The sequence below is a fragment of the Leopardus geoffroyi genome, chromosome C1 (genome assembly GCF_018350155.1).
Source record: "Leopardus geoffroyi isolate Oge1 chromosome C1, O.geoffroyi_Oge1_pat1.0, whole genome shotgun sequence".
Lineage (NCBI taxonomy): Eukaryota > Metazoa > Chordata > Mammalia > Carnivora > Felidae > Leopardus > Leopardus geoffroyi.
In genome coordinates, this window is record NC_059328.1 from 86,443,772 (window position 1) to 86,471,109 (window position 27,338).

The following is a 27,338-nucleotide window of genomic DNA, read 5'->3' on the forward strand; positions in this document are numbered from 1 at the left end:
TACAGGTAAAGAAATTTGCAAGATTGAAGTCAGAGATGTGTCGGCTTCTCAAATTTTATTCTCTTTGCCATTTAAGGCTGACTCATCCCAGCCTTCAAGGGTCAGGGCATTTCTTAGTATGCGTTGAACTCATGCCAAACTATTGTTTCACACTGTTATTGTCTAAAAGACAACGTGTACTAGAAACGTGAAACAGGAAACGTCCATCTGAACTTATTACGGTAGAAGAAATTTTCCAGAGTCCATATGCTGATGTAATTATGCTCAGATTTTTTTTTTTTTTTCCAAAGCGTTTAGTGACCAGATCTTTGGAACAATTATCTTCGCTGTCATGGGCAGGGCATATAACTTAATATCTGTCTTGTAGAAGAGTACAGCCTGTAATTGGCACACTGTTTTTGAATTAGGTTTTAAGGAGCTCTTTTTTATTCGCCCAGTTTGTGTGGGTGTGGAAGTGCATATATATTTGAATGTCCGAATCTCTATTTTCTTTGGAGAGTCCTTACTTTATTTTACACAGAATTTTTTTTTTTTCTCCATCTTCATAGTCGATGACACATACCCTACTCCCTTCTGTTCCAGTGCTGTACTTTGTACAATTTACAGTACAATTTCCTGGAAATAGCAGCGGGCAGCTTCAGTAGGCCCTGGCTGGCTGGTTCAGGGTTCTTGCAGTGCTCACAATGGACATTTCTCAGCATAACTAATCTCTCTTCTTTTATTTTGGTCCCATTTTCATCAGCACCAATCGTGTGCTCTGAAATGAATTGAAATGCTGTACTCTTTGAAGGGACGAGGATTAAAGCTTAAACCGGGTCTAAGGATGAGGTGAGAGGAGAGCAGCCCACACAAATCTGGTAGTTTTTTTTTCTCCTGAGAACTGAAAAAAAACAATCTGTACTCTCAGAAAAGAAAGGAAACAGTAAGTAGGAGCTTTTCCCCTACACTGTACATGGTACTCTGTCTTTGGTGTAGAGCAAAGTGAAAGTCAACCCGTTATTTATTTCTGTAGCACACTTATTTTTTTTTAATTTTTTTAACGTTTTTATTTATTTTTGAGAGAGAGAGACAGAGTGTGAGCGGGGGAAGGGCAGAGAGAGAGGGAGACACAGAATCTGAAGTAGGCTCCAGGCTCCGAGCTGACAGCACAGAGCCGGACGCGGGGCTCAAACCCATGAACCGTGAGATCATGACCTAAGCTGAAGTCGATGCTTAACCGATGCTTAACCGATGCCCAGGTGCCCCGATTTCTGTAGCATATTTAAATACAGTATTGGATTTATATAATCATTAAGAAGTAGAGATCATAACTCAGGTATGACTGCATTTTTTCCTTCCCTCTTTTCACTTAATTTAAGTAGCTTCATATTCTTGTTTTATGTTTTAATGTTTATTTATTTTTGAGAGAGTGAGAGAGAGAGAGTGTGGAGATTTGAAGCAGGCTCTGCATTGACAGCAGAGAGCCCAATGCAGGGCTCGAACTCAAAACCTGTGAGATCATGACCTGAGCCAAAGTCAGACACTCAACCGACTGAGCCCCCCAGACACCCTTAGAAATCCATTGACTAAAAAAAAAAAAAAAAAGAAATCCATTGACTTTTAATGTAACTTTTGAATAAGAAGCAGTTGAATATAAACAAGATCTTGAAATGAGATTATTTGGGATTAACTAAGTATTTCTATATCTAACTTAAAAGCTTATTTTATTTTTATGTTTAATTTATTTTTGTTTTTTAATTAAAAATTTCCTTAAAAATATTCATTTTTGAGAGAGGGAGAGAGACAGAGCATGAGCAGGGCGCGGGGGAAGGGCAGAGAGAGAGGGAGACACAGAATCCGAAGCAGGCTCCAGGCTCTGAGCTGTCAGCACAGAGCCCAACGCAGAGCTCAGACCCACAAACTGCAAGATCATGACCTGAGCCAAAGTCAGATGCTTAACCGACTGAGCCACCCAGATGACCCTTTTAATTTATTTTTAAATTTAAATCGATGTTAGTTAACATAAACTGTAATAATAATTTCAGGAGTAGAATTTAGTGATCTATCACTCACATATAATACTCAGTGCTCATCCTAACAAGTGCCCTCCCTAACATATTCTTGTTTTATATCTGAGTCCATGATCTTTTTCATCCTGTATCCTATGTCTGACAAACTCCATTTTATCCCATTTTTCAGTTCTTTTTCTCCAGTTTTACAGAATCCCAGAAATCCTTTTCTTCAGTTAAAATGCTATCATTAGTGGGGCACCTGGGTGGCTCAGTCAGTTGAGCATCCGACTTTGGCTCAGGTCATGATCTCATGGTTCATGAGTTCGAGCCCTGTGTTGGGCTCTGGTCTGACAGCTCAGAGCCTGGAGCCTGCTTCGGGTTCTGTGTCTCCCTCTCTCTCTACCCCTCCCCCACTTGTGTTCACTTTCTCTCTCTCTCTCTCAAAAATAAAAATAAACATTAAAAAAAAATTTTTAAATACTATTATTAGTAGCATTATTTCTAATGTCATTTTGAACTTCTTTATTCCAGCACACTCTGCAGGGTGAAACCTTAAGAGAAGCCACAGAGAATGAATGATTGGTATTCAGCCAAGCTTTGCCTATGTCTTTCCATGACCAAAAACAATTAGGTGAAAAGGGGAAAAATGCAATTGGCTATTGTTTTATCTGCCTGGTCCCAAACAATCCATATGAATATTTGGGAAATTTTTTTTTTTTTTGTACAGTGATGGTTGCATTTTCATTATGTAGCCATAGCAAAAGTTTTCAGTGAGAAAGTTTCATTTCAGAAACAAATGAGGTCAATGGCTTCTTGTTTTAGGAAGGGGGGTAGCGGGGACATTGGAGTAAGAGGAAGTCCTATGTCAGAGGGCTCTACACACACTTTCCTGAAATATGTCAGCTATGTGTAAATGTAATCTGTTATTTTAACTATTCATAATAGCTGTGTTTTGTCCTTTCTCCCATTAAATTATAAAATTGATGATATAAATATGGTGAATCTTTATTTTTCAAAGATTCCTCCCTACGTCTGTAATAGATTGCATTTTATTCTTTCCAAAGATCTCAGAAACTACCGGATTATTGTTAAAAAACAAACACGTTATGGAAGACTACTGACCAGTAGCCAGAAGGAAGGTCCTGAGTCATCGAAGTGTTCTCCAGCTGGCAAAAGAGTATGAAAACCCCCTGGCCAGATCTGTCCTTGCTGGAGCATCGAGGTAAGTCAGGGAAAAACATTCATGGTACCCGGCAAGAAATGAAATGGTAAACATCATGCAGTGCATTTCTGTGCCTCAGATTGAAGCTTCATATTCAAAAGATACGGAAACTTCATTTTTCTTCTCCTTCCCCAGCTTGTGTATTTCAGTTTTGTATTGAAATGTTTGCTTGATTCATAAAATATTTAAGGACTATATAAAGAAGAAAGACTCAGGAATCAAAGGCAAGTGACCTAACACAACTTCCGTGAGGTCTATTCAGGAAAGCAGGCTTCATCAAAAGCCCAGCGTTAAGTTAGTCAGCACTGCTTTCTCACCAGGTTTTGACTTCCTACTGAGTGCAGTGAGTGAAGGAACCCTGAGCAGCAAACATTTAAGGATTTTGTCTGGGCAAACACTGATCGTAAGGTTTTGACCTCTAACAGTGTCAGGCATATTGCCTTGATAAATTGTAAAGTGAATTTTCGAAGATAAAACTGCAACTTAAATATTCACATAGTTATGAATTGTTTGCATATTTTCAGAGAAAAAAAGAATGCCATTTATTTTTCAGAATAGAGTACGACTACGATACCAAAATCTACAAAATGTGAAAGAGTAAAGGAAAACTATCAGGTGAGAACCAATTATTTTTATTCCAGAGATATAGGTAAGAAATATGAATAGATATGTATATATACAGAAGGGTACATAAGAAACTAGAAACTGTGGTTGCCTTTGAGAAAAAGAATTGAGGGCCTAACAGCCAGAGATACTTTGCATAGTTTACATTGTTATAATATTGTAATTTCTTTCCTTGTACATATATAGCTTTTTTAGAAGAATGAGAAGTGCTTTACAAATGCAAAGATTTTCACTGTTAAGTCTTTATTTCCAGAAAACTAAAAGTAAGTGCCTGATCAATAGACTCTAGGCTGTAGCCATGATATCCCTTGATTTCGTTTACCTGATAACACTAGCCCATGTTTGTCAATTCTTAAAAACTCCCCAAATGATTTTACATATATTACCTAATTTGTAAGATCACCTTAGTATTTGTTACTATTTTTTTTAATGTTTATTTATTTATTTATTTATTTATTTATTTATTTATTTAGAGAGAAGGCGGCATGGGAATGGGAGAGGTGCAGAAAGAGAGGGAGAGAGAGAATCCCAAGCAGGCTCCACACTGCGGAGCTCAGTCCCACAAACCTTGAGATCCTGACCTAAGCCAAGTCAAGAGCCCAGTGCTTAATCAACCGAGCTGCCTAGGCTCCCCTATTTGTTACTATTTATTATTACTCAGCTCTTCTAGTTTTCTTCCCTTAATATGTGATTATAATAGTGAATTGCAGTGTTTTTGTTCCCCTGCACCACACAAAAAAAATACAATACTATTTTCAGAAGTTTCTAAGGAAGGTCTATTTGATACTTTGATACTTTGATACTTTCTTAAGTATTGGACCCAGGTGTAACAGAATTATAAAGCTCAGGCTTCCAGAACAGAGACATAACACTCAGGTGTTTATCTTGAGAGCCATATGGTGGTTCATCACAATTCAGTTTGATGTTACTTTTATCTTATCCCACTGAGCCCAAGACAGAGTGTTCAACAGCTCTGGGTAAATAAAAATATTAGTCAAAATTAAATGGAGGGTGTGGAAAGGGAGTGGGCCTATAGGGTATTGCAAAATTTTTCCCTTCCAAAACCCTTCTCTGCTGAGGGGTAAGTACGTACCACTGCTTTTCATCATGCAAATAGATGACCAGATAAGGAAAAAAAGCTATTCTCTTTTCTTGTATGTGCTTTACCGGATTTATAGACATATGTCAGCCCTCCATTTTCATTAATGCTCATAGGACTGAATTTCTTTCCAAGTTATTTGATTTAGCAATATTGCTAAAACTGGTTATCAAGCCATTTTGTATTGAAAAGGGTTTCATGGATGGTGACTTGTTGTGAGTTGGCTGACAGCTGAAATGATAAGCCCTGTTCAGTTCTGCCTCTTATACCTGCCAGAGATTAAGGATATTCTGACCAGAGGTGCCTGGGTGGTTCAGTCGGTTGAGTTTGTGACTCTTGATTTTGGCTCAGGTCATGATCCTACCCAGGGTCATGGGATCAAGCCCTGTGTTGGGCTCTGTGCTGGGTGTAGAGCCTGCTTGGGATTCCCTTTCTCTCTCTCTCTCTCTCTCTCTCTCTCTCTCTCTCTCTCCCTTTGCCCCTCTCCCCTGCTCATGTTCTCTCTTTCTAAAATAAAAATATAAAAAATAAATATCTTGACCAACGAAGAGGAAGACACATGTTTACCTTTCTGCATTCCTTCTTCTGTTAAAAAATACACATAGATCCAAAATGGAGTCACTTGTGCTAAGCTCATGTCACCAAACCAAGACTTAATACTTTTCTTAATGACAGCTTCAGTCTCTCCCAAGAGTGGAATCTTAGGCCAGTCAATCTGGAATGACCTAGTCAGCGCTAGTGAGGTAATCTGTCTGATAGACCCCTGCCTTCCCCAAGGAAGGTGACCTTGCCTAAAACAATCCACTCTTTGCTAAAAAGTTTCTTGTCCTGCCTCCTTCTGCCTATAAAAATCTTCTGTTTTGTCTAGTTCCTCAGAGTTTCTTTTTATTTGCTAGATGGTATGCCACCTCATTCATGAATTGTTGAACAAAAACAGTAAGATCTTTAAAGTTTATTTGGTTAAATTTTGTTTTTTAACATTTCCAAGCTAGTTTTTAACCTCAGGAAAGAATCACTCTTATGTGGCTATTTAATATTTAATTGGCTACATAATGCAGCTGTGTAATAGCTAAAGGCCATGTTGCACAGTGGTTAAGGATGAAGGCTTGGAGTCAAACAAACCTAAAATCAAATTTCAACTGTGCCCCTTACCACACATGTGACCTTGGGAAAGTTAACATCTTTAATATCACTTTTCTTATTTGTGAACTACATTTTGTTGGAAGGAATAATTTTTTTTTTTAATGTATAAAGTGCATAGCACAGGGCCTATAATACAAGGTGCATTCAGTAACAATTCAGTTCTTGTTGTAATTAGTAAAACCTTTTTTTTTTTTTTGTTTTGAGAGAGAGAGAGAGAGAGAGAGAGAAAGAGAGAGAGTCCAAGCCAAGGAGGGGTAGAGGGGTGGGGTAGACAAAGGATCCGAAGCGGGCTCTGTGCTTACAGAAGAAAGCCCAACTCAGGGCTCGAATCCACAAATTGTGAGATCATGACCTGAGCCAAAGTTGGACGCTCAACCAACTGAGCCAACCAGGTGCCCCCTAAAACTTTTTTGATAGTTAACAACCACAAAAAAATAGGACAATTACATAGAAACTGACTACTTGCTATCTCCAACTACTCCCCCTCCCTTGTCCTTGAACCCACTCCACTCTGGCAAACCACTGTTCCACTGACACTGCACTTAGCTCACCAATGACATTCACACCACTGTGCACAGGGACCAGTTTTCAAGCCTCATCTGAGCTGAACAAATAGCAGCCTTTGAAAGAGTTCATCTTGCATTCCACTGACTCCTCTGCTCAGGGTTCAGTCCCTTGGCCCCTTCTCTATCCATAATCATTCCCCTGGTGACCTCTTTCAGTCTTGGAGCTTGAATAACATGAATACACTGATGACCTTCCAAATATGTGCAGTCCCAACCTTGCTCCTGAACTCCAGACTTGTATATCCAAACAACTGCCTGCTCAACCTGTACCTGGATGCCGTAAATGTCATCTCAAACCCAGCAGGTCTAAAACCAAACTCCCTGGGCTTCCCACAAATCTGTTACTCTCACAGCCTCCCCTGTTTCAGTGAATGACAACTTCATGACGCAGGTGCTCACCTAAAAGCTTTGCAGTCATCCTTGACTCCTCTTCTCTTTTCTCACACCCACATGCAAACCATCAAGAAATCCTATTGACCCCCACCTGCAAAATCAATCCAGAATTAATTACTTCTCAAGACTGTCTCCTCTGTCTCTCTGGCCTCCCTGACATTCACTTTGATTATTGTTGGAAATTCCTAACCAGTTGTCTTGCTTCCGCAGTTGCACCTCCAGACTGCTCTCAAAGAGCAGCCAACATGATTCAACTATAATGTAATCCATATCCTGTCACTCCTCACAACTCTCTCACCGCTGGGGTGCCTGGGTGGTTCCGTCGGTTGAACATCCAACTTAGGTTCGGGTCATGAGCTCACTGTTCCTGAGTTCCAGCCCCACAATGGGCTCTTTGCTGTCGGCACAGAGCACGCTTGGGATCCTCTGTCCCCCTCCCTCTCTCTGCCCCATCCCTGCTGGTTCTCCCTTTCTCTCTCTTTCTCTCTCTCTCTCAATAAACAAATAAATTAATTTAAAAAACTCTCCCATGGCTTCTGAGCTCACATAAACACCAGACAGGCCTGGTACAACCTGGCCTAATCTCCTGTACCCTCTGCATTGCCCACTCCACTCCAGCCACACTGCCTTTCTTGTTTCTCTTTGAGCATGCTAGACTCACTCTCACGGCAGGGTTTTTGCACCTGTTTACCTCCCCAGGATGGCCTCCCACGGATATCCACTCATCAGTCTCTTCTCTTCTTCTAGTCTGTTCAAATGCGCTTTGTTGGTGTGGTAATTCTGACCAACATATTTAAATTTACAGTCTCCGTTTGCTTTGTACCTTTGTTCTTGCTTTAGTTTTCTTCATAGTACTTTCACATATTTTACTTCTTTCTTTTATTTATTTCTCTCTTCACGTAAATGTAGTCCATGACGTCCGGAATGTTTGGCCCACTGGTGCACTCCTGTATCCTTGCGCAATGCACGTACTCACCAGGTACTTCCATAAGAAGACTAAATCACTACTTCGTAAGTATTTGTTTGAGAGAATCCGCTTGAGAAAATACATTTCCTGCCATATATGGTATGAAAGCCTACTGTGCAGAGTCGGGAATCTGGATTCTGATTTTGACTGGGCCTCCCATGAACTGGACCTTAGAAGAGGTTCCACCTCTGAGCCTTATTTTCCTAATCTTTAAAACCTATCTCTCAGAGCTATTACAGTGTTGAAATATACGGTTATTTCAGGGAGTGCAGTCCCATGTTTGCACAAAGAAGGAATTTAATCACCCCTTTTACAAGCCCCCCGCCCCGCCGCTGCCCCACAGCCCATATACTCCCAATTAAGGTTTTATACCAACCTTACCTTAAGAACATTAGGTTCCACTTGAAACATTTTTTTTTAAATTGTCACTGAAATAAATTCCCAATTAGGTGAACATTTTACCTAAAAGATGGGAGGCAATAAAGAGGCTCTAACAGAATCAGGGTTCATCATCTTTTAGTGTGTAAGTAAACAAAATGGGAGAGGGGCCTTACATGCCTTCCTTCTGTCCTTGCATTCAGATTAGAGTTCGAGGTGAGAAACAAGAAATGAAACAGACTTTGCATTTTTTTTATGTTTGGCCAAGCTCCTCTAGTTTACATAGTCATAATTCAAATGATCAGCTTTGAAGTTTTCCTATTCAGTGCCCTAACTTTGTCCCAACCAGGAAAAGTCAGTAGCTGTTGTTTTGAATTTTGTATTTGTAAATACATTGCAGTGAAGGAACCACAGAATGCCCAAAATCTTTTAAGTATTTCAAAGGTACATCTGTTAAACTTTTATAGGTTTGTGAGATTTTTAAAACATACTTTTTGTATCCAATAAGCTGAGTAGGCAAGAAAGTAAAACCATACTGTTCAGACTCTTCCTGATTTTCTTTTCTAACAACTCTCCTCAAGATTTTTCTTATGTTCTGGTCAATTTGAGTAGATGCTCAATGGACACTTTTGATTGATTAATGTATAACAAACTCTTGACCAGGTCCTGGATTTGCATCATTTAGTAAAACCCACCTTGGAAAACAGTGCCAATAATTTATGCAGATTATATTGGGAAAAAAAGGAATGTTAAAAATACTAAAGAAAACAAACTTTAGAAATGACTCTTTCACACACAAATATTTCACATGTTGAGATATTCTAGGCTCGTGTTAAGAGGATTCTAGTTCTGGATCTGTTTTCCATACGCTTCAGTTCCAGGTGACATGTTCAGCATAAGCTCTTGCCTGGTCTGGCTCATGTTGCTTCATACATCTCTCCTGAGCTTGGATCTTCATCCTGTTTGCTCTTCCTGCCCTTTTACCATCCAGTTTGCAATCCTGATAAAGCTTTCTTGTATTTGTGCTCTTACTCAAGTTTGTATATGTGATGTTATCTCACTCCTGGTCTATATAATATATCATATATACTATATGAGTTCAAGGAACTCTTGAAGGTTTCAGGCATGGAGTGAATGAGACATTCACCTGTATGGTAGGGTAGGAGAGAGCCTGGCTGGGGCCAGAGAGACCAACTGAACAGTAAGAAAGTATAAAAACTTTGAACTATGGCATAGACCTGCAAGAAATAGTTGAGTGTTTAAATGAAGACATTGTTGTTTACAACTGTATTGTTTGCAATATTTTTCATTCTATCAGTAGGGGAATTGAATAGACCAGACAATAATGTTTTCATTTTTAACTTTGTAACACAGCAATAGGAAGTCTCTGACAGTGTGTAACACAGCAATCAAGTAAGAAAACTTGAAAGCAGTCTCTCAAAGTTCATCACCAGGCAATATCTTTTCCCCAACCTCTCTCAAAGCTCTCTGGAACAATAATACAATATTTTTTTTGTTTCATTGGTACTTATGAGCCAATTTATAAATTCTCTCCATCAAAGATATTTGCAAATGACATATCAGATAGAGTTAGTATCCAAAATCTATAAAGTACTTATCAAACTCAACATCCAAAAAAACCCAAATAATCCAGTGAGGAAATGGCCAAAAGACATGAATAGACACTTTTCCAAAGAAGACATCCAGATGGCTAACAGACACATGAAAAAATGCTCAACATCCCTCATCATTAGGGAAATACGAATCAAAACCACAATAAGATACCACCTCACAACAGTCAGAATGGCTAAAATTAACAACTCAGGCGACAACAGATGTTGACGAGGATGTAGAGAAAGAGTATCTCTTTTGCACTGCTGGTGGGAATGCAAACTGGTGCAGCCACTCTGGAAAAGAGTATGGAGTTTCCTCAAAAAGTTAAAAATGGAACTACCCTATGACCCAGCAATTGCATTACTAGGTATTTATCCAAAGGATACAAGTATGCTCTTCCAAAAGGGCATATGCACCCTAATGTTTATAGCAGTGCTATCAACAATAGCCAAATTATGGAAAGAGCCTAAATGTCCATCATCAGCTGATGAATGGATAAAGAAGATGTGGTACACACACACACACACACACACACACACACATACACACACACACACACACACACACAATGGAGTATTACTTGGCAATCATAAAGAGTGAAATCTTGCCATTTGCAACAATGTGGATGGAACTAGAAGGTTTTATGCTAAACAAAATTAGTCAGAGAAAGACAAATATCATATGACTTCACTCATGTGGAATTAAAGATACAAAACAGATGAACATAAGGGAAAGGAAGCAAAAATAATATAAAAAAAGGGAGGGGGACAAAACAAAACTCTTAAATACAGAGAAAAACTGAGGGTTGCTGGAAGGGGTTGAAGGTGGAGGGATGGGCTAAATGAGTAAGGGGCATTAAGGAAGGCACTTGTTGGGATGAGCACTGGGTGTTATACATGGGGGATGAATCACTGGAATCTGTTCCTGAAATTGTTATTGCACTAACGATTATGATAACTAACTTAAATGTAGATTTTTATAAAAAGCATTATGGAATCTACAAAAAAGTTACAGATGATTGAACAGAAGAACAAATGATTGTATTTCTATATATTTGCAGTGAACAATGGGAAATTTAAAAATTAAATAAATAAATTCTCTCCACCAATGCATCTGCCCCCTGCCGACCTGGGTTGGCTACCATCCCTATACATTCCCATAGTACTCTGTTTTTCTCTCTATCCTAGGACATATGATGCCATTTTCCGAGTCCACAGTCTTTATCTGCAGTTCTGAAAAACAAAGTTTATTTTATGATTAGTGCCAAACCTTATTTGGCAGCAAAACCTGACCTGAACTGGCATGAAGCTATTTATGTTATGTTTTACTCCAGAAATGTTACAGTATATGCTTGTGGAAGGCTGCCCTAGGCTCTGTCAGGGGTGTTACATATTAAATGTTATATATGTTTTTACTTTTCTAAAAATCCATGAAGAGTGTTGGTTCTGAAACACTGGTGGCCCAAGTGCTTTGGATCGAGACCAGTGGAGCTGCACTGTCACCTGATTGCTAGTCTGTGTCCCCACCAGAGTGTGAGGCCTCGGTTCCTTATACCTGCCTGGTGTCTAGTGGGTCCCAACAAATATAAACAAAAAAGTCTGTGAATATTTGCTCTCAATTTAACGTATTTAAATTTATCGACTTTCTTCTATTCATATTTTTTAAATGTTAACTACTTTGAGAAAGAAGAGTTAGGGCTGGGGCTCCTGGCTGGCTCAGTTGGTACAGCATGTGACTCTTGATCTCAGGGTTGTGAATTTGAGCCCCACGTGGAGCACAGAGGTTCCTTAAAGGAAAAATAAAAAGGGCAAACAGTCCTTTTTGAAAAAATTTTTTAAGTGAAAACACAAATATTTGGCCAGATTGAAAAATCCACAACAGAACCAAGAATAATATCATGTTTCCTGGTGTTTAGATTTGTGTTTTCTTATGTAGATAAGACTAATATTATAAAGGCCAGATAACTCAAAGGCCAAGAGAAACAACTTTCTTTAAAATGCTATTGAAATCTTACTAGCTAAAAAGCTAAAAAAATTATCATAATGTAGGCAAGGATATAGTGAAACGGACATTCTCCAACGATGCAAGTAGAAGTATGGATTGTTAGAGTGTATCTAGAAAGCCCGTTACAATACAGATCAAGAAGGTTAAAAAATTTACATCTGCAGTAAATAATAGAATATTTAGCACATATTACCTAAGAAACATTTATATTCTTGAGGCATATCAGTTTGGTTATTTCTTTAGGAGATTCCAGCAGATAAGCTGCATCCCTGAAAGTAGCCAATATTTAGTTTTATAAGGCCTGCTATGTTAATATTTTTATATGGAATGTTTTTAAAGCTTTCTTTTGTTCAAACACCTTTTTAAAATGTTACAGCTCCTATTCTGTCTTGTTTAAACATGTGTAAGTACATGACAAGGTAATTTAAAAATTTCTCATATATGGGGCACCTGGGTCGTTCGGTCGGTTGAGCATCTGACTCTTGATTTTGGCTCAGGTCATGATCCCAGGGTTGTGGGATCAAGCCCCATTTCGGGCTCCATGGTAAGCTTAACATTCTGTTTCTCTTCCTCTGCCCCTCTTTTCTGAAGCGTGCTCTCTCTCTCTCTCAAATTAAAAAAAAAAAAAGTCTCTCATATGTAGTGTGTTTTGTTGGTTTCGGTTAATAATTCTATACTCTATTACAATGCATAGTAATTTTTTTCCTTTTTTTTTTTCACTTAACCTCAAATTCATAGTAATTTCGAACACCCTATCAAAACAGTGTGGGCAGTGCATAGTAACCTGCACATTGTATTAAATAAAGCTCTTATAGAAAAACAAGAGCTACTGTATGTTGACTAAATAGGAATTTTCATATGGGAATTTGAGACTTCCACAAGCATTGGAAGGGTTGGGAGATTAAAGATCCAGGAAGCTGTTGCCACTAATCTCATCTTGCATTGCACAGGTAGTTGGCTCCCCGAACTTTCTTGGGAGCCTCCATTTCCCTCAGTCTCCGGGAAGCTCTACCAGCTATATAAGCTTGCAGCATTACAACAGATCATTCTCAAGCAGCTACCACTAGCCATCTCCATTGTCTATGGAACCAAAGACGGTAATTTGCTGGAATTCATCCATAAGCTGCCGTGAACCTCTTGTCTATTGTCAGCCCACATGTCTATCTGTCACTGCCCTGCTTGAATAATAGCTTCTACTCCTTCCCTTTCCAATGTCACATAAGTGCCTGTTCCTGGCAGACTCTGACCTGGAACCAACTGGGGAGGAGGATTCTGGGAACTATGGTTCTGTTTTTCTTCTGAAATGCATGGATCATAAATGGGAAAGCAGTGTTGCCAAGTTGACAGTAAATGATCGCGTTTGTTTCAGTGTCGATGACAACTAGATGGTATTTTTCTTTGCTGATTTTCCATTCTATTAGTATTCTTTCAGTCCAACTCACTATGTTATTAGTTAACCAAGACCCAGAAATCTCTCAGAAAGCAAGTAGCAGAAGTACAATTGAATTCATCTTTTATATACCATTCTGTCCATTAAAAATTATTGCTAGTTGGTTCTCCATTCCAAAATGTCTGATGCACATGAAGCTGAAGTAACACATTTTAAAATGACCATTACCCTTTTTGTGTAAGATAAAATACAATTAAGGAAATGAGGTTTTCACTGATATGTTTTCTAGAAGGGACTTTGTACCTAGCACTTCTATTTGGGAAAAATCTCTAACATTCTTCATCAACAATAGGAAGGATAAAAATTTGGCAAGATTTTAATTTGAATTTATAGCCTCCATGTACTCAAATTAAACTTAGTCATATACTTAAAAAAATTTATAAGTGTATTTTGAATATTTGATGTTTCTCTAATTTTTTCAACTTTTCTTTATACATGTTTCATTTGGGCTCAGAGGTAACTTATGTATATTATGCATGAGTTTGTAGCTTTTTCCATATTTTGAGAAAATTTTAAGGGAATAAAATTTTGCTTCATAAAACATCCTGTCAAGATGTAAATAATACCACATAGGACATTTTGATAAAACACTCATGGCCTAAATTCAATAAAATAATAACAATTTTATTAAAGTTAGAATGCCAGTACAAAAGTACTATTATAAATATTTTAATTATTATATAATATATTATTCTGCCTTGCACTGTAATTCAAAATTTTATACATATTTGTTGGCTCAAAGAGATATCTAATTCATCCTCTCCTGACATTCAGTTTATTGAATATGATGTCCTTTTATTTCATCTGATACATTTTCATTGGATGTTAACTTATTTATTTTTACTCTAGTTACAAGTTACTCATAATTATGTCCAAAAACAACAGTTTTTCACAATCATCCTAAATACACATTTATGCTTCAAATGACACTGAAGTAAGGCATTAATCAGCAAGGCGGTCCAGGAAAATCAATCTAGCAGGACAGAATAAAATGAGCTAGAAGAAAATAGTCATAAGACAGAGATATATTGGCTATAAGTCTATTGCCATTATCTAAACAGGAGTTAATGAGGTCCTCAACTAGGAAAGAGATTGAAGAAATGGAAAGAAGAAACAATTGCAAGATGTAACAAGGAGGGAGAATTGACAGGTCTTGGTAACTGGCTGAATGTAATAAGCAAGAGAAACTATCAACGATTATGCTTAGATATTTTTACATGGAAGATAATATAGGTGTGAGAGAAAGAGATGCTGAAATGGTAATGGGGGGTATGGCCAAGGCCAAAGGCAGCCTTTTGGGGAGTACCTAGCCTTGAAGACTGTGTGGGATGGTGATATGAAAGGAAGGAGAAAGATTGAAGAGAAGAAAAAGAATAGTTTCATAAAATCTATAGGCAAGAATTTAGGGAGATAGAGGGAAGCAATAGTCAATGTTGCAGAAAAGGCTGGATTTTGGAAGTAGGATATCTTTTGTGACCTTTAAGCGCATGGAGTTCCATAAAGGAGTATTAACAGAAACTAAATTTAAAAGGATTTAAGGAATGAGTCAGGGATAAGAAAATATGAGAGTGTTCTTTCAAAGAGAATATATAATCAGGTCATGAGAAGACATTGAAAGAACTCTAAATGCATATTTTAAGTGAAAGAAGCCAATTTGAGAAGACTGCATACTGTATGATTCCAACTGTATGACATTCTGGAAAAAGCAAAACTATATAGACAGAAAAAATATCAGTGGTTGCCTAGGGTTAGAGGGGAGGCAGGGATAAATAGGCAGAACACAGAGGATTTTTAAGGCAGTGAAACTATCATGTATGATACCATAATAGTGGATACATGTCATTATACATTTGTCAAGACCCATAAATCATACAACACCAGAGTAACAATGTAAATTATGGATTTGTGTGATAACAATGTGATGATGTAGGTTCATCCATTATAACAAATGTACCACTGTGGCACAGATGTTACTAGTGGGAGAGTTCTGTGAATATGTAGGGGTATATAGGAATGCTCCATACTTTCCACTCAATTTTTCTGTGAACCTAAACTTATTCCAAAAAAATAAAGTGTAGAGGCACCTGGGTGGCTGAGTCAGTTAAGCGTCCGACTCTTGATTTTGGCTCAGATCATGATCTCACAGTTCATGAGATCGAACCCTAAGTCAGGCTCTGTGCTAACAGTGAGAAGCCTGCTTGGGATTCTCTCTCTCTCTGCATCTCCCCTACTCATGCTCACCTTCTCTCATTCTGCCTCAAAATAAGTAAACATTTTTTAAAAAATAAAATAAAAAATGAAGTCTATTTATTAAAAAGAATATGTAACCATTTTTCATTATATAAACGTCTGGAGTATATTCATGTATGCATCACTTTTATTGTATTATTTTATGGCCCTTAAAAATTACAACAAAATATAGCCGTTTATTTTGGGGTCCAGTGAAATAAGTATAATATGATGGTATTGTTCTGTTGAACATTAGTAGCTTAAAACAATAATTTATTATGTTTCACTTCTCAGGGGGTTAACAGACAGAGCTGGGCACTTCTTAGTTGGGGTCAGCTGAGGCTGGAGTCATTTGAAAGCTTCTTTGAAACTCACATGTCTTGCTCCTGGGCTGGGATTTCTCCAACAGCTGGGGACCAGTAGGGCATTTCTGTCTTCTCTTCTTGTGGCCACTCTACATGTCTGACTTCGGCTTCATACAGCAAAACAACTTAAACAGTAAGCATTCTAAGAGATTCAAGCAGAGGGTTCAAGACCTGGGAGCTAGTGTTGGAAGTCATGCAGCATCAATTTCACTATATTCTTTTAGGCAAAGATGTCACAAACCAGCCCAGATTCAAGGGAGTAGACACAGAAAAGGAAAAAAAAAAATTGATAGTAGCCATCCTGGAAACAAGCTGCAATTTATTTGGAAGATAGACACACACAATATAGACAGATGAATATATATTTTCCTACAAAGTATTAAAAATAGTGACAGTGAGGATCCAAGTATAAAATAATATGTAACAGTAAGACCTTAATTAAGAATAAAGGTGGCAAATAAGATGAACTCCTAGAGGTCTAATCAAAGACATTGAATTATTTTAGCAAAGCTTCTCGAGGTTGAGGACCTAATAATTGCATGACCTTTGAGATGCCTAAATTAAGTAAGTCATTCTGAACTATCTGGCCGCCCGATAACTAAACCCTAATAACTCTGAACTTCTCAGTTCAAGAACTAAGTTCCAGAATATTTTTGGCCCAGGTATCATCTATCAAATTCTTAAGGCACCTCTGTTTTCCCAGTGTCTTTCATTTCTTCAGCCCTTGAAGTCTTCTTCCCCTACACATCAGCAGCATGTTGGAAAATCCATTAAAAAAATTTTTTTTAAATCTATGTAGTTCTGATTCCGTAGTTAATTATTATTTTGGTAAGCTTGAAACCTTTTAATACTGAATGGCCAAAAAATATCTTTTCTTTTATTCGCCTTTACTTTCGTTAATTTCCTTCCCTTGTGGGTTTCTTCCTTCATTCCATTTTTGGCAAGACTTCCTATGTCTTTTATAATGTACTCTCTCCTTCCTTATTTATAAATAAGGTTAACATGCAAGTTGTTACTTCAATCTGATAAAACATATCTACCTTACGAAATATTTTGAATGCCTTAAAAACTTTGCCTTTGCTGCACACACAGGCAGAATGGAGTGATATTTTAAGATTTCCTGCAATTAGAAAGGTATGGAAAGTTTGACTGATTTATATTGTGTTCTGACTTCCTGAAGCAGTTTTCCTAATGCTATTCCATTTTACTCATACCATGAAACAAAGCTTGTTTTTTTTTTTTAATCCAAATTCAGTCTTGAATTGTGCACTGTGTTTCAGTTTTGTTCTTTGTCTCTTAAGCTTAATTTTTATGGAGTTTTATAGGAGTAGCAATTTCATTTTATAAAACTTCTGTGGAGGGAATGATTCTGGAAACATTTGAGAAAAAGAATTCCCCATTTAATTTTCAAAATTACCTTTAAAAATAAATAACGTGACTATTTAACATATATTTATTGTTCTATAATTGCATTTATTGCCTGTACCACAAAATGTAAGATTTTATCATCTGTTATCTAATTATTTTGAGTGTGACAGTCACATCTTCAGCAATAACAATGTGTTTTCTTTGGAGCAGGAATCATATTTTACAGTTCTTTTGTATCCCTGAAACCTGTACCATAGTGTTACATATATATCTGTAAAAGCTCCCTTGATAAATCTGTGTTTACATCATAGTCTTTTAATTTAATTCTTATAATAATTTGAGTCTCACTTGCCTTCCTTAAGTACATTCTATAGAAACATGATAGATTTTCCTATGGGCCAGCTTAGTCTTAAAAAGCCTTACTGGTTATTCATACATAGGTCTTTCTCATTTGAATCTTTCCCCTAAGAATTAGAACAGAGATGGGAAATTTTAATCTTTTGAAAATCCTTTTCTCTGACATCGGTTTTCTTTATGGCTCTAGATTCAGGGAAATCTTCAGTGCCTCAGTTTCCTCAGTTCCCAAAGGCAGCTTATAACAGAATTAACTACTTAATAGGGTTGTTGTAAGGATTAAATGAGTTTGCTCATGAAAGCGGAACAATTCGGTAGTAATTGAGCAATAAAGGTTAGCTGCTGTTATTGTTGCACTGTTTATTTAGATTGAATAGTTTTTATTCTTTGCTAATTGTGTCTTCTTCTTAATGATTTTACAAAATGCCTGCTGAAGCAATAACATTTTGAAAGCTAAGCAGATTGCTTTCATCAACAAGCTTGTTTCTTAGCTGCTTCCTGGGGGGAAGGGGGCAAGTCAGGAAAATTTTTTTCTGTTACCACTGTTTAATACTTCCATCCTTCTTCAGCAAAAATTTTAAACCATGTGTTAGAGATACTGCTATAGACAAAATGTTTATGTCCTCCCACTCTCAAATTCATATGTCAAAGCTTAATCCCTGTTGTGATGGTATTTGGAGGTGGAGTCTTTGGAAGCTAAGTAGGTCATGTGGATGGCGCCCTCATGAATAGGGTTAGTGCCCTTAGAAGAAGATAGATGATTTTCTCTCAGGCATGTAAGGACACAGCAAGAAGGCTCTGACTGGCAACCAAATTGTCCAGCACATTTATCTTGGACATCCTAGCCCCCAGAAATGTGAGAAATAAATTTCTGTTGTTAATGCACCCAGTCTTTGGTAGTTTTGTTATAGCAGCCTGAACTGACTAAGACAGATACCAATTTGAATAAACACACCCAATTATGGCTTTGAAGATTTCACAGTGACAGGTGCCTGGGTGGCTCAGTTGGTTGATTTTCTGCTCACGTCATGATCTCATGGCTCATGAGTTCAAGCCCCACATTGGGTTCACTGGCACACTGCTGTCAGCATGGAGCCCCCTCAGATCTTTTGTTCTCCTCTCCTCTGCCCCTCTCCAGCTCACAGTCTCTCAAAATAACTAAACATTAAAAAATAAACATCTCACAGTGAAAGCATCAGAAACACAAGGTCTCTTTAATGGGTTGTAATGTGATTTGGAATGTTTTTACATTCATGTGATCAATAGGATAGAGCAAAGCTCCCTGAAAAGTCAAGGAAGTCTTCTCTAAGCAATTGATTTTTACACGAGTTGACTCTTGAAGGTTAAATGTGCCAGGAAAAGATGAGAAAGATCATTCCAGACAGAAACATACGAAGATGCAGAATTATGGAAGGGCTGGAAGTTTGAGGAATTGTGAGAAGTCCAGACCTGCTGGGGCTTATTATATGCTATACAGACAGATGTATAGGAGGCTTGAAAAGTGGGTGCAGTTATATTGGGGAGGACTTCTTTTTCTTTGTATGTTAAATCAAGGAGTTTCTATTTTGTTCTACAAGTAGGATCCAGTAGTAAAAACTCTTTTCAGTGGAGATTTTTAAAGCAAGAATATAACATGACCAGCAAGAGAGTGACAACAGCTAATGTCAGAAAGAAGAAAGTTTAAATACCAGCTCTAGCACTTAACCACCATATTTGCTAGAAAAAGTACTTAATCTCCCTTAATTTCCTCAAGTAGAAATACCACAGAATACATCTTTGCTGCATATTGTGGGTATTAAGGGAGATAATGTACTTGAAATGCTTAACAAGGTACTTGGCACATAGGTGACACTTGAAAAGTTTCCTTAAGGCAGTGAGGAAGATAGACCTTCAAGTATAGAGAAGAGAAGCAGTGGGACCAGTGAAAAGGCTAATGCAGTAGACCTTGAGGGCATAGACTTTAGCTTAGAATTGGGGATGGTGAAGAAAGGTGAGATTTCAAAGATATTTCTTTCCCCTGGTAAAAAAAAAAAAAATGTGGTTTTTGGAAGTAGTTAGTGAGGGAGAGATCCTGAGACTAACACTGAGATTTTTAGTTTAGGAAGCTTGAAGCACCGACATTTTAGGCATCATCCTAGGTGCTGTGGATGAATAACACACATTTTCTTCTCTAAGATTCTCAAAATCTGTCAGGGAAACACATACTTATGTTAATGGATACATAATGTTTTTAATGTTTTAATGCTTTTAATGTTTATTTATCTTTGAGAGAAAGACAGAGCATGAGTTGGGGAGGGGCAGAGAGAGTGACACACACAGAATCTGAAGCAGGCTCCAGGCTCTGAGCTGTCAGCACAGAGCCCGACTTGGGGCTCAAACTCACAAACTGCAAGATCATGACGAGCTGAAATTGGACGCTTAACCAACTGAGTTACCCAGGCACCCCTAAGGATTTCTATTGTAGGTGGGATTTTTGTAACTACATCACCCTTTATATATTTTTTCAAATGGGAGCAATAAGTTATTGAAGACACTTTGACTAAACTATCATGAAATTATGTGAATGCTATCAGATCCCAGAATTTATTCTTATTAATTGTAGTCACCATGTATCCTTACACTGAATTTCCCAGATCAGTCTTTCATCCATAATATATAAGGCTAGCTCAAACATACATACCAGTGCAACTTTTTAATGTTTTTAAAGGATATGATGAGAAGCATCTCATGAAGACTTAAGAGAAGCACTTTGATTCCTAGCATGATCTTCTAATTGCAAATTTCAGCAAATACCAATTCTTTAAATGACATAAGGTTGACAAGAAATGGAAAGAACCGTTACAAATAATAATAATAATAATAAAACCAACATGCAGTGACACGTAAAGAAATGAGACATTTCCAGAGAAGTAGTCTGTTCTTTTGAGAATTAATTTTCTTTCTTCTAGCTGAGTAATAAATAACATTTTCAGTTAATTGTACCTTTTACAACTTTCTGTAGCACTGTTGTCTACATCACTGCGGCATCTGTATCCCGAGTACAACTCTTATTATTAACCCCTTTGAGGTTGCTGGTGGTTTCGGTTTCCTCATGTCCTTTTGCCTGGTACTTCGAAGAGAATAAATCATTTTCTCTGAATTTGTCATCTTTTCTACAATGTCATTGGCCCATCTTCCTATATTGAGCTCTCTTCATCTTTACATGCTGAATTAAATACAGAATTCCCGTTTGGATCTTATTTTAAATACTCCTCAAAACTTCAAGTCCTGTTGGAGATCTTAAAAGTATATAATAGTGGAGGGGTTAGATAGAGAGAGGGCAGGTGATTCACAATTCCCCGGGGGAGAGTGTTTCAATTGGGAAGAATATGGGGACACAGAACACATAGTAAGAAGAGACAAAGGAGGAAGCAGAACCCCCAGAAATGAGTCATAAAGGCATAGAAGTGTGCTGCTAAATGTATTTCTTTAAGAAGATGAGAGAATTTGAAAGTACATGTCAGTGAAAGCATGGAGGTAAGCGACTGACGTTCTGTTGCCATGGCAGCCCAAAAAGAAAGCAGTATAGGGGGATGCCTAGGTGGCTCAGTCAGTTAAGCCTCCGACTTCAGCCCAGGTCATCATCTCACGATTCTTGGGTTCAAGCATTGCATCAGGCTCTGACAGCTCAGAGCCTGGAGCCTATTTCAGCCCAGGTCATCATCTCACGATTCTTGGGTTCAAGCATTGTATCAGGCTCTGACAGCTCAGAGCCTGGAGCCTGTTTCAGATTCTCTGTTTCTCTCTGTCCCTCCTCTGCTCACACTCTGTCTCTCTCTCCAAATAAATAAATAAACATAAAAACAAGAAAAAAGAAAGAAAGCAGGGTAGGACAGTTATTTATTTCCCGTAAATAATTTCAATAAATAAATAAATATTTGTATGGGATGATTAATTTTTTAAATTATTTATGAAGGGGAAAATTTAACCTCTAATGGCTCAGATAGGCTTTCTGATATAAAAGAAAATATTCAAAGATAAGTGCTTGGCAGGGGGACACAAGAGGGGCTTCTGAATGTTCTATTTCTTAACCTGGTCAGATATGTTCCTTTTGTGACCATTCATTGTGTAATACATTATTATTTCAGGCACTTTTCTTTATGTGAGTATTATATTTAAATTAAAAAGAAAATATTTGACTTCTTCTTAAATCCTACTGGTTTTTTTGAGCACATCACAGATTACCTAAATCTCTTTATCATTTGTGTCATTCTGAAGAGATTTGGTGCTTTTCTTCTAATTCAGATCAACCCAGCAAACATCTATTGAGTGTCTGAATGTTCCAGATACAAAAGATAAAGAAGATGTACTTTCAGGAAGCTCACAGTCTAATGGGGAGGTGCGATGCACGGGTGATTAAAACAACAGTCCAGGTGTGTAAATGGTTTTATGACTGCTTATTTACCTGTGAAAGCTTTTACTCCTGTAAAGGCAGAAGAAGCAATGGGAGAAGTCAGGGAAGACTTCTTTCAGAAGGTGTTTTTTGAGCTGAGGAGTCCATTCATGCTGAAGTAGAAATCTCCTAAGGTAAGAAAAGGCATGTCAGACATAAGCAAAAACATGTTTCACAAACACACACGTACATACATGCACACATCCCCGCCCCCCCGCCACCACTATTTGTAAGGTACAAGATGATCAGTATATTGAATGAGGTGCCCAGGTTGTGCGAGGAGAGGACGGGATCAGTATTTATTCAAAACCTTGGAAGACCCTGAGTACATGAGAAAATAATGCCATTCTCCTCTCCTACAGATAAAACTAAATAAAAAACTAAGCTTAAGCCATAAAGTAAGTGTAGGGAAATCCACAAAGTTCTAATTTTTCCACTATTTTCATGGATTTTAATGGAACAAATGAAAACTTTTCCTAATAGTTTTTTTTTTTTTTGAGGCATATTAAGAACTTATAGATGGCGATTACAGCTGACTTTTAGTGATGCATACCTACGATCCATGAGCTATGATAAACCCTTAACATAGATGGTTTCATTGAACTCTCCCTACAACCTTATGGAGAAAATACTTTAGTTGCTAGTAGTAGTAATAGTATAGGTGAAGGAGTGGATGCGTATACAGATTAACCTTCCCCAGGTCACACAGCTAGAGTGTGATGGGGTGGGCCGTCTGACGCCAGAGCCTGAAGGAAGTCTCTGTCTCAGCATCATGCCACAACAAATCGGTGTATTAGATGTGTTGGCAAGCACAATGTGTTTGCTCTTTGCAGTGCCACTTAGGCCTTGGATTCATTCACGGACTCAATCAGTAATCACTGAGTACAGAGTATATGCCAACACTTGGCAGGCATTAAGGATCAGAGGTGACTACTATGGAAGTTATCTCTGTCCTCACGGAGTTATCATCGACAAATCACAATTAAGTATGATAAGAATTATGACAAGGATGGTACAAAAGAAATGTGGAAGTTTGAGCTGGCTCGGGCATTTGGGGGGTGCTCTCTGAAGAAGTGCTCTCTCTGGCTGAGATCTGAGGGACCAGCAGAAGTTACCAGGGTGAACTGGAGAAGAGAGCTTCACACTAAGTGGATACCAAGGAGAGGGGAGCATGAAAATGCCCTGCACGGATCCTCCTTTAAGGAAGGATATGCTGCCCCCAGCATCAGCAGTGCTGGCAGCCCCTTTGGGCATTGCCTCAGCTGTAGAGAGATGCCTTGCCCAAAGTCACGTACACCTAGGCCACTCTGATGGGTCATTTCAGTTACACAGCACCTGGCACGGGTGTCTGAGGCTGTGGGGCTTGCATCACAGCTTGCTTTCTCCCACTCCTGTTTCCGCTCCCTCCCTTGCATGGGTGTTGATTTCAAGGGCACTCCCTAATAAACATCCTGAACACTAAACTCCACAGGAGTCTGCTTCCTGGTGAATCGAAACTGCGTTACAACATATAAAGGCTTTGAAGGTTCTTACAGGCTTTCAGAATGACTGTGGATTCAGTAGGAGACAGAGAGATGAACTGAGGCTGAAAAAGTGGGCAGGGGTCAAATCCTAAAGCACTTGGTGAACCATGCTAAGGACTCCTCCTAAAGGCAGTGGCCAGCAGGAAGCCGCCATTGTAGAATTTTTAAGCAGGGAAGATAATGATCAGATACCATTTCAAACATACTTGAAATACCACTTTGGCCGCAGTGCACAAGGGATGACAGGGGTGTTCTGAACACCAATTCCTATTTTTCAACAGCCTTTTTCCTTTTAGATATTAGTGGTAAAATAAAGGTACCAAACTGTCTTTCTTGTCCTTGAATCATTGCTTTCACTTGCCTTCCCCATTACCAATAAAAGCTATTAAACCTGCTCCCTGGGTTATGCAACTACAATCCTATGAGATAATTTTGTAGCATTAGCTTCTTGAGAGACCTGAGGATTTAGAAGGTTACTAGTTCTTTGGTGATGAAAGTAAACTGTTGGGTGTTTCTGGAAAAGTTGAAAGTGATGTCACTGGAGACATGAACTTCATATATAGCATGAGAAGAAAGACCTGTCCTGCCAATCATATGTCTGTGGTTTTATTTTCTTATCTTTATTTTTCATCTTTATCCCCAGGTATGTGTAATATATAGTTATATTTTCATAGTTCATTTGGGCAGAAATAACTTGACAGTTAAGATTGGATCTTTGGGGTGCCCGGGTGGCTCAGTCAGTTAAGTGTCTTACTTCCACTCAGGTCACGATCTTGCATTTTGTGAGTTTGAGCCCCATGTTGGGCTCTGTGCTGACAGCTCAGAGCCTGGAGCCTGCTTCGGATTCTGTGTCTCCCTCTCTCTCTCTCTCTCTGCCCCTCCCCAACTCATGCTCTGTCTCTCTCTCTCTTTTTTTCTCAAAAATAAATAAAATTTTAAAAAAACACATTTAAGATTGGATTTTTTAACAAAGCTTTATTGAGATATAATTGACATACAATAAACTACATTTATTTAAAATATAAAATTTTGAAGTTTTATCCTATCTATTCCACATAATTATTTAGAAAACTAGATGTAAAGCAATCAATTAAATAGTGTTTTATATGGGATCAAGCTTGTTACACAGTAAAAACCTTTGGGGCGCCTGGGTGGCTCAGTCGGCTGGGCATCCGACTTCAGCTCAGGTCACGATCTCGCGGTCCGTGAGTTCGAGCCCCGCGTCAGGCTCTGGGCTGATGGCTCAGAGCCTGGAGCCTGCTTCTGATTCTGTGTGTCCCTCTCTCTCTCTGCCCCTCCCCCGTTCATGCTCTGTCTCAAAAATAAATAAATGTTTAAAAAAAAAAAAACCTTTATGTGATTACCTACCATATCAATTGTAAATATCAACAGTGAAAGTGATGTTCAACTTTTTAAGTATAATGATTCATTATGCCTTAGACCGAAGCATTGCTAGTTACCAAAGCCATTGTCCTTTGAAATTTTTTTTTCTCCAAGTTTTTATTTTAGTTCCAGCTGGTTAACATACAGCGAAATAGTAGTTTCCAGTGTAGACTTTCGTGATTCACCACTTATGTACAACACCCAATGCTCGTCACTACAAGTGCCGTCCTTAATGCCCATCACCTGTTTAACCCATGACCCCCTCTGCAGCCCTTCCAGTAACCATCAGTTACCTTTGACCTTATTAACAAAAACAAGTGATTTGTGAAGTTCATCAATAAGCCTACATTTCAGAGCACATAAATAAGACCTTTGGTAAAAGACTCCTCACACCAAAAAGTGGCCAAATAACTTAGGAACCTGAAAGCTGAAGAGTGGCTTTATGAGATGCGGAAGCGGGAAGACAAGAGAATGTCTGCTGAATTTCTCTAATACGCTCAATTCAACTGGAGGCTGCCCCTCAACACATACGCAAGTATGTTCATGCACATATACGCACTTACCCACGTGTATACAGCCAACATTACACTTCTTTCTTTCATATGTCACTTTTAGCCCAGATGAGTGCAGCAATTGTTTCACATTACCATTTTAAATTTCTATACCTTCTAAAAGGGGTTAAAACTGAAAATAGTTTTAAAAATATCATTGGAGGGGCGCCTGGGTGGTTCAGTCAGTTGAGTATCTGACTGTTGATTTTGGCTCAGGTCATGATCCCAGGGTCGTGGGATTGAGCCCCTCATCGGGCTCCGCACTGTTTGTGGAGCCTGCTTGAGATTCTCCCTCTCTCTTACTCTCTCTCTCTCTCTCTCTCTTTCTCTCTACCTCAATCCCTCTCCCCCACTCACACTCTCTCTAAAATAATAATAATAATAAAATTCCATTGGATTCACACTTTACAACTATTCGATCATGCGTATAAAAATGCAAACCCTAGAACAGGACACAAAATCACATCTATTAACTTTTAAAAGAGTGTTTCACATGCAGCATGGTGATGTATTCATAGGAAGCACTCAGTGTATTTTTTCCAAGTGAATGAAACCAACTTTCTGCTTTGTAATTGCATCTTCTCTGATATCCTGTCACTCCACTTTGACATACCTGAGAAACCAATGTTATCAACTTCCTTCAAGATAACATGCACTTAATCTGACTGTAACTTTTGTAAAGTTTATTACTTAGCTTTTCGTTTCTAATGTGTGTGCCTTCCTTTATAGTTTAATTTTTTCCTGCTATTCCACATGGTCTAGATCTTTTTATATTGTCTTGGAGAAGGGATGGTGTCTATTTTCCATTTCTTAGTTTCTGGCTTATTATTTTGCAAATTTAACCATAGGCATGCCTATGAGAGAATGCCTTTTACTTCACAGTGCTACAAAGCCCAGTACCATATATGTTATAGTAAGTTCACAGTGGATTAAACCTGATCCGTATAATCTTCCTGTCAAATATGAAATGATGTGTAAATTTTCATATTGTGCCTTCACTAAGCATAAGCCATTGTTTTCTTTTGTACGTATTAACTCCCACACATCACAAGAATGGAATCCTGTTATCTCGTGCTGCCTGGGAATATTGTGGCAGCTGGGAGTTTTGTATGTATTATAGCTCAAGTTGTCTTTTTTCTTGTCAAATGTTTTGTCTAGTTTTCATACTTGTGACAATGTTTTTAAAGATCTTTCCCGGATATTTTATCATGGATCTGATCATTCTTTAAAGAATTAAAAAAATTTTTTAACTCTTTGGTTCATTAACAAGACAATCCCATTTATCATGTACCTCTGGGAGTGTGCACCTACGTGGCAAATTCCCAACTCTTTGAGAAATATCCTGATAGCCTTTGAAACTCCGGTGTGGGAAAAAAAAGTGAAAGGAACTTTTGGTTTCTGGATAAACATGTATGTCATTTAGCTTACCTAAACAGGATATGAGTAGTACTGATTTTGTTCTAGAGGCTTTAATACTAATTTTATTTGCAAGGAAAGAAACTAAAAGGAAGAAAGATGAAAACTCAATTCTTCCTAGGATTTCTTCTTAGGGTTTTCTCATAGGTTGTAGCTAAGACACCACAGAGCTTAGTTTTAGGAAATGATAACAGAGTATAAATTTCGAGTAAGTGTTAAACCAAGGTAATGATATAGCTCATGTCAGTTTTTTGGTTTTTTAATAC

At 38.1% G+C, this 27,338-nt stretch overlaps 1 long non-coding RNA gene across 3 annotated transcripts in view; it reads left to right on the top strand.

The window, feature by feature from the left end:
• The window catches only part of LOC123598331, a 198,645-nt gene that overhangs the window by 134,434 nt on the left and 36,873 nt on the right, over positions 1-27,338 (top strand). For 2 of the 3 annotated variants that reach the window (XR_006712543.1, XR_006712544.1), the window contains exons 3-5: positions 3,056-3,213; positions 3,767-3,828; positions 7,948-8,049. This is a non-coding gene — a long non-coding RNA (uncharacterized LOC123598331). Of the gene's footprint in view, positions 1-3,055; positions 3,214-3,766; positions 3,829-7,947; positions 8,050-11,184; positions 11,616-27,338 lie in introns of those variants that run through there. The other variant, XR_006712542.1, reaches the window with a different exon arrangement.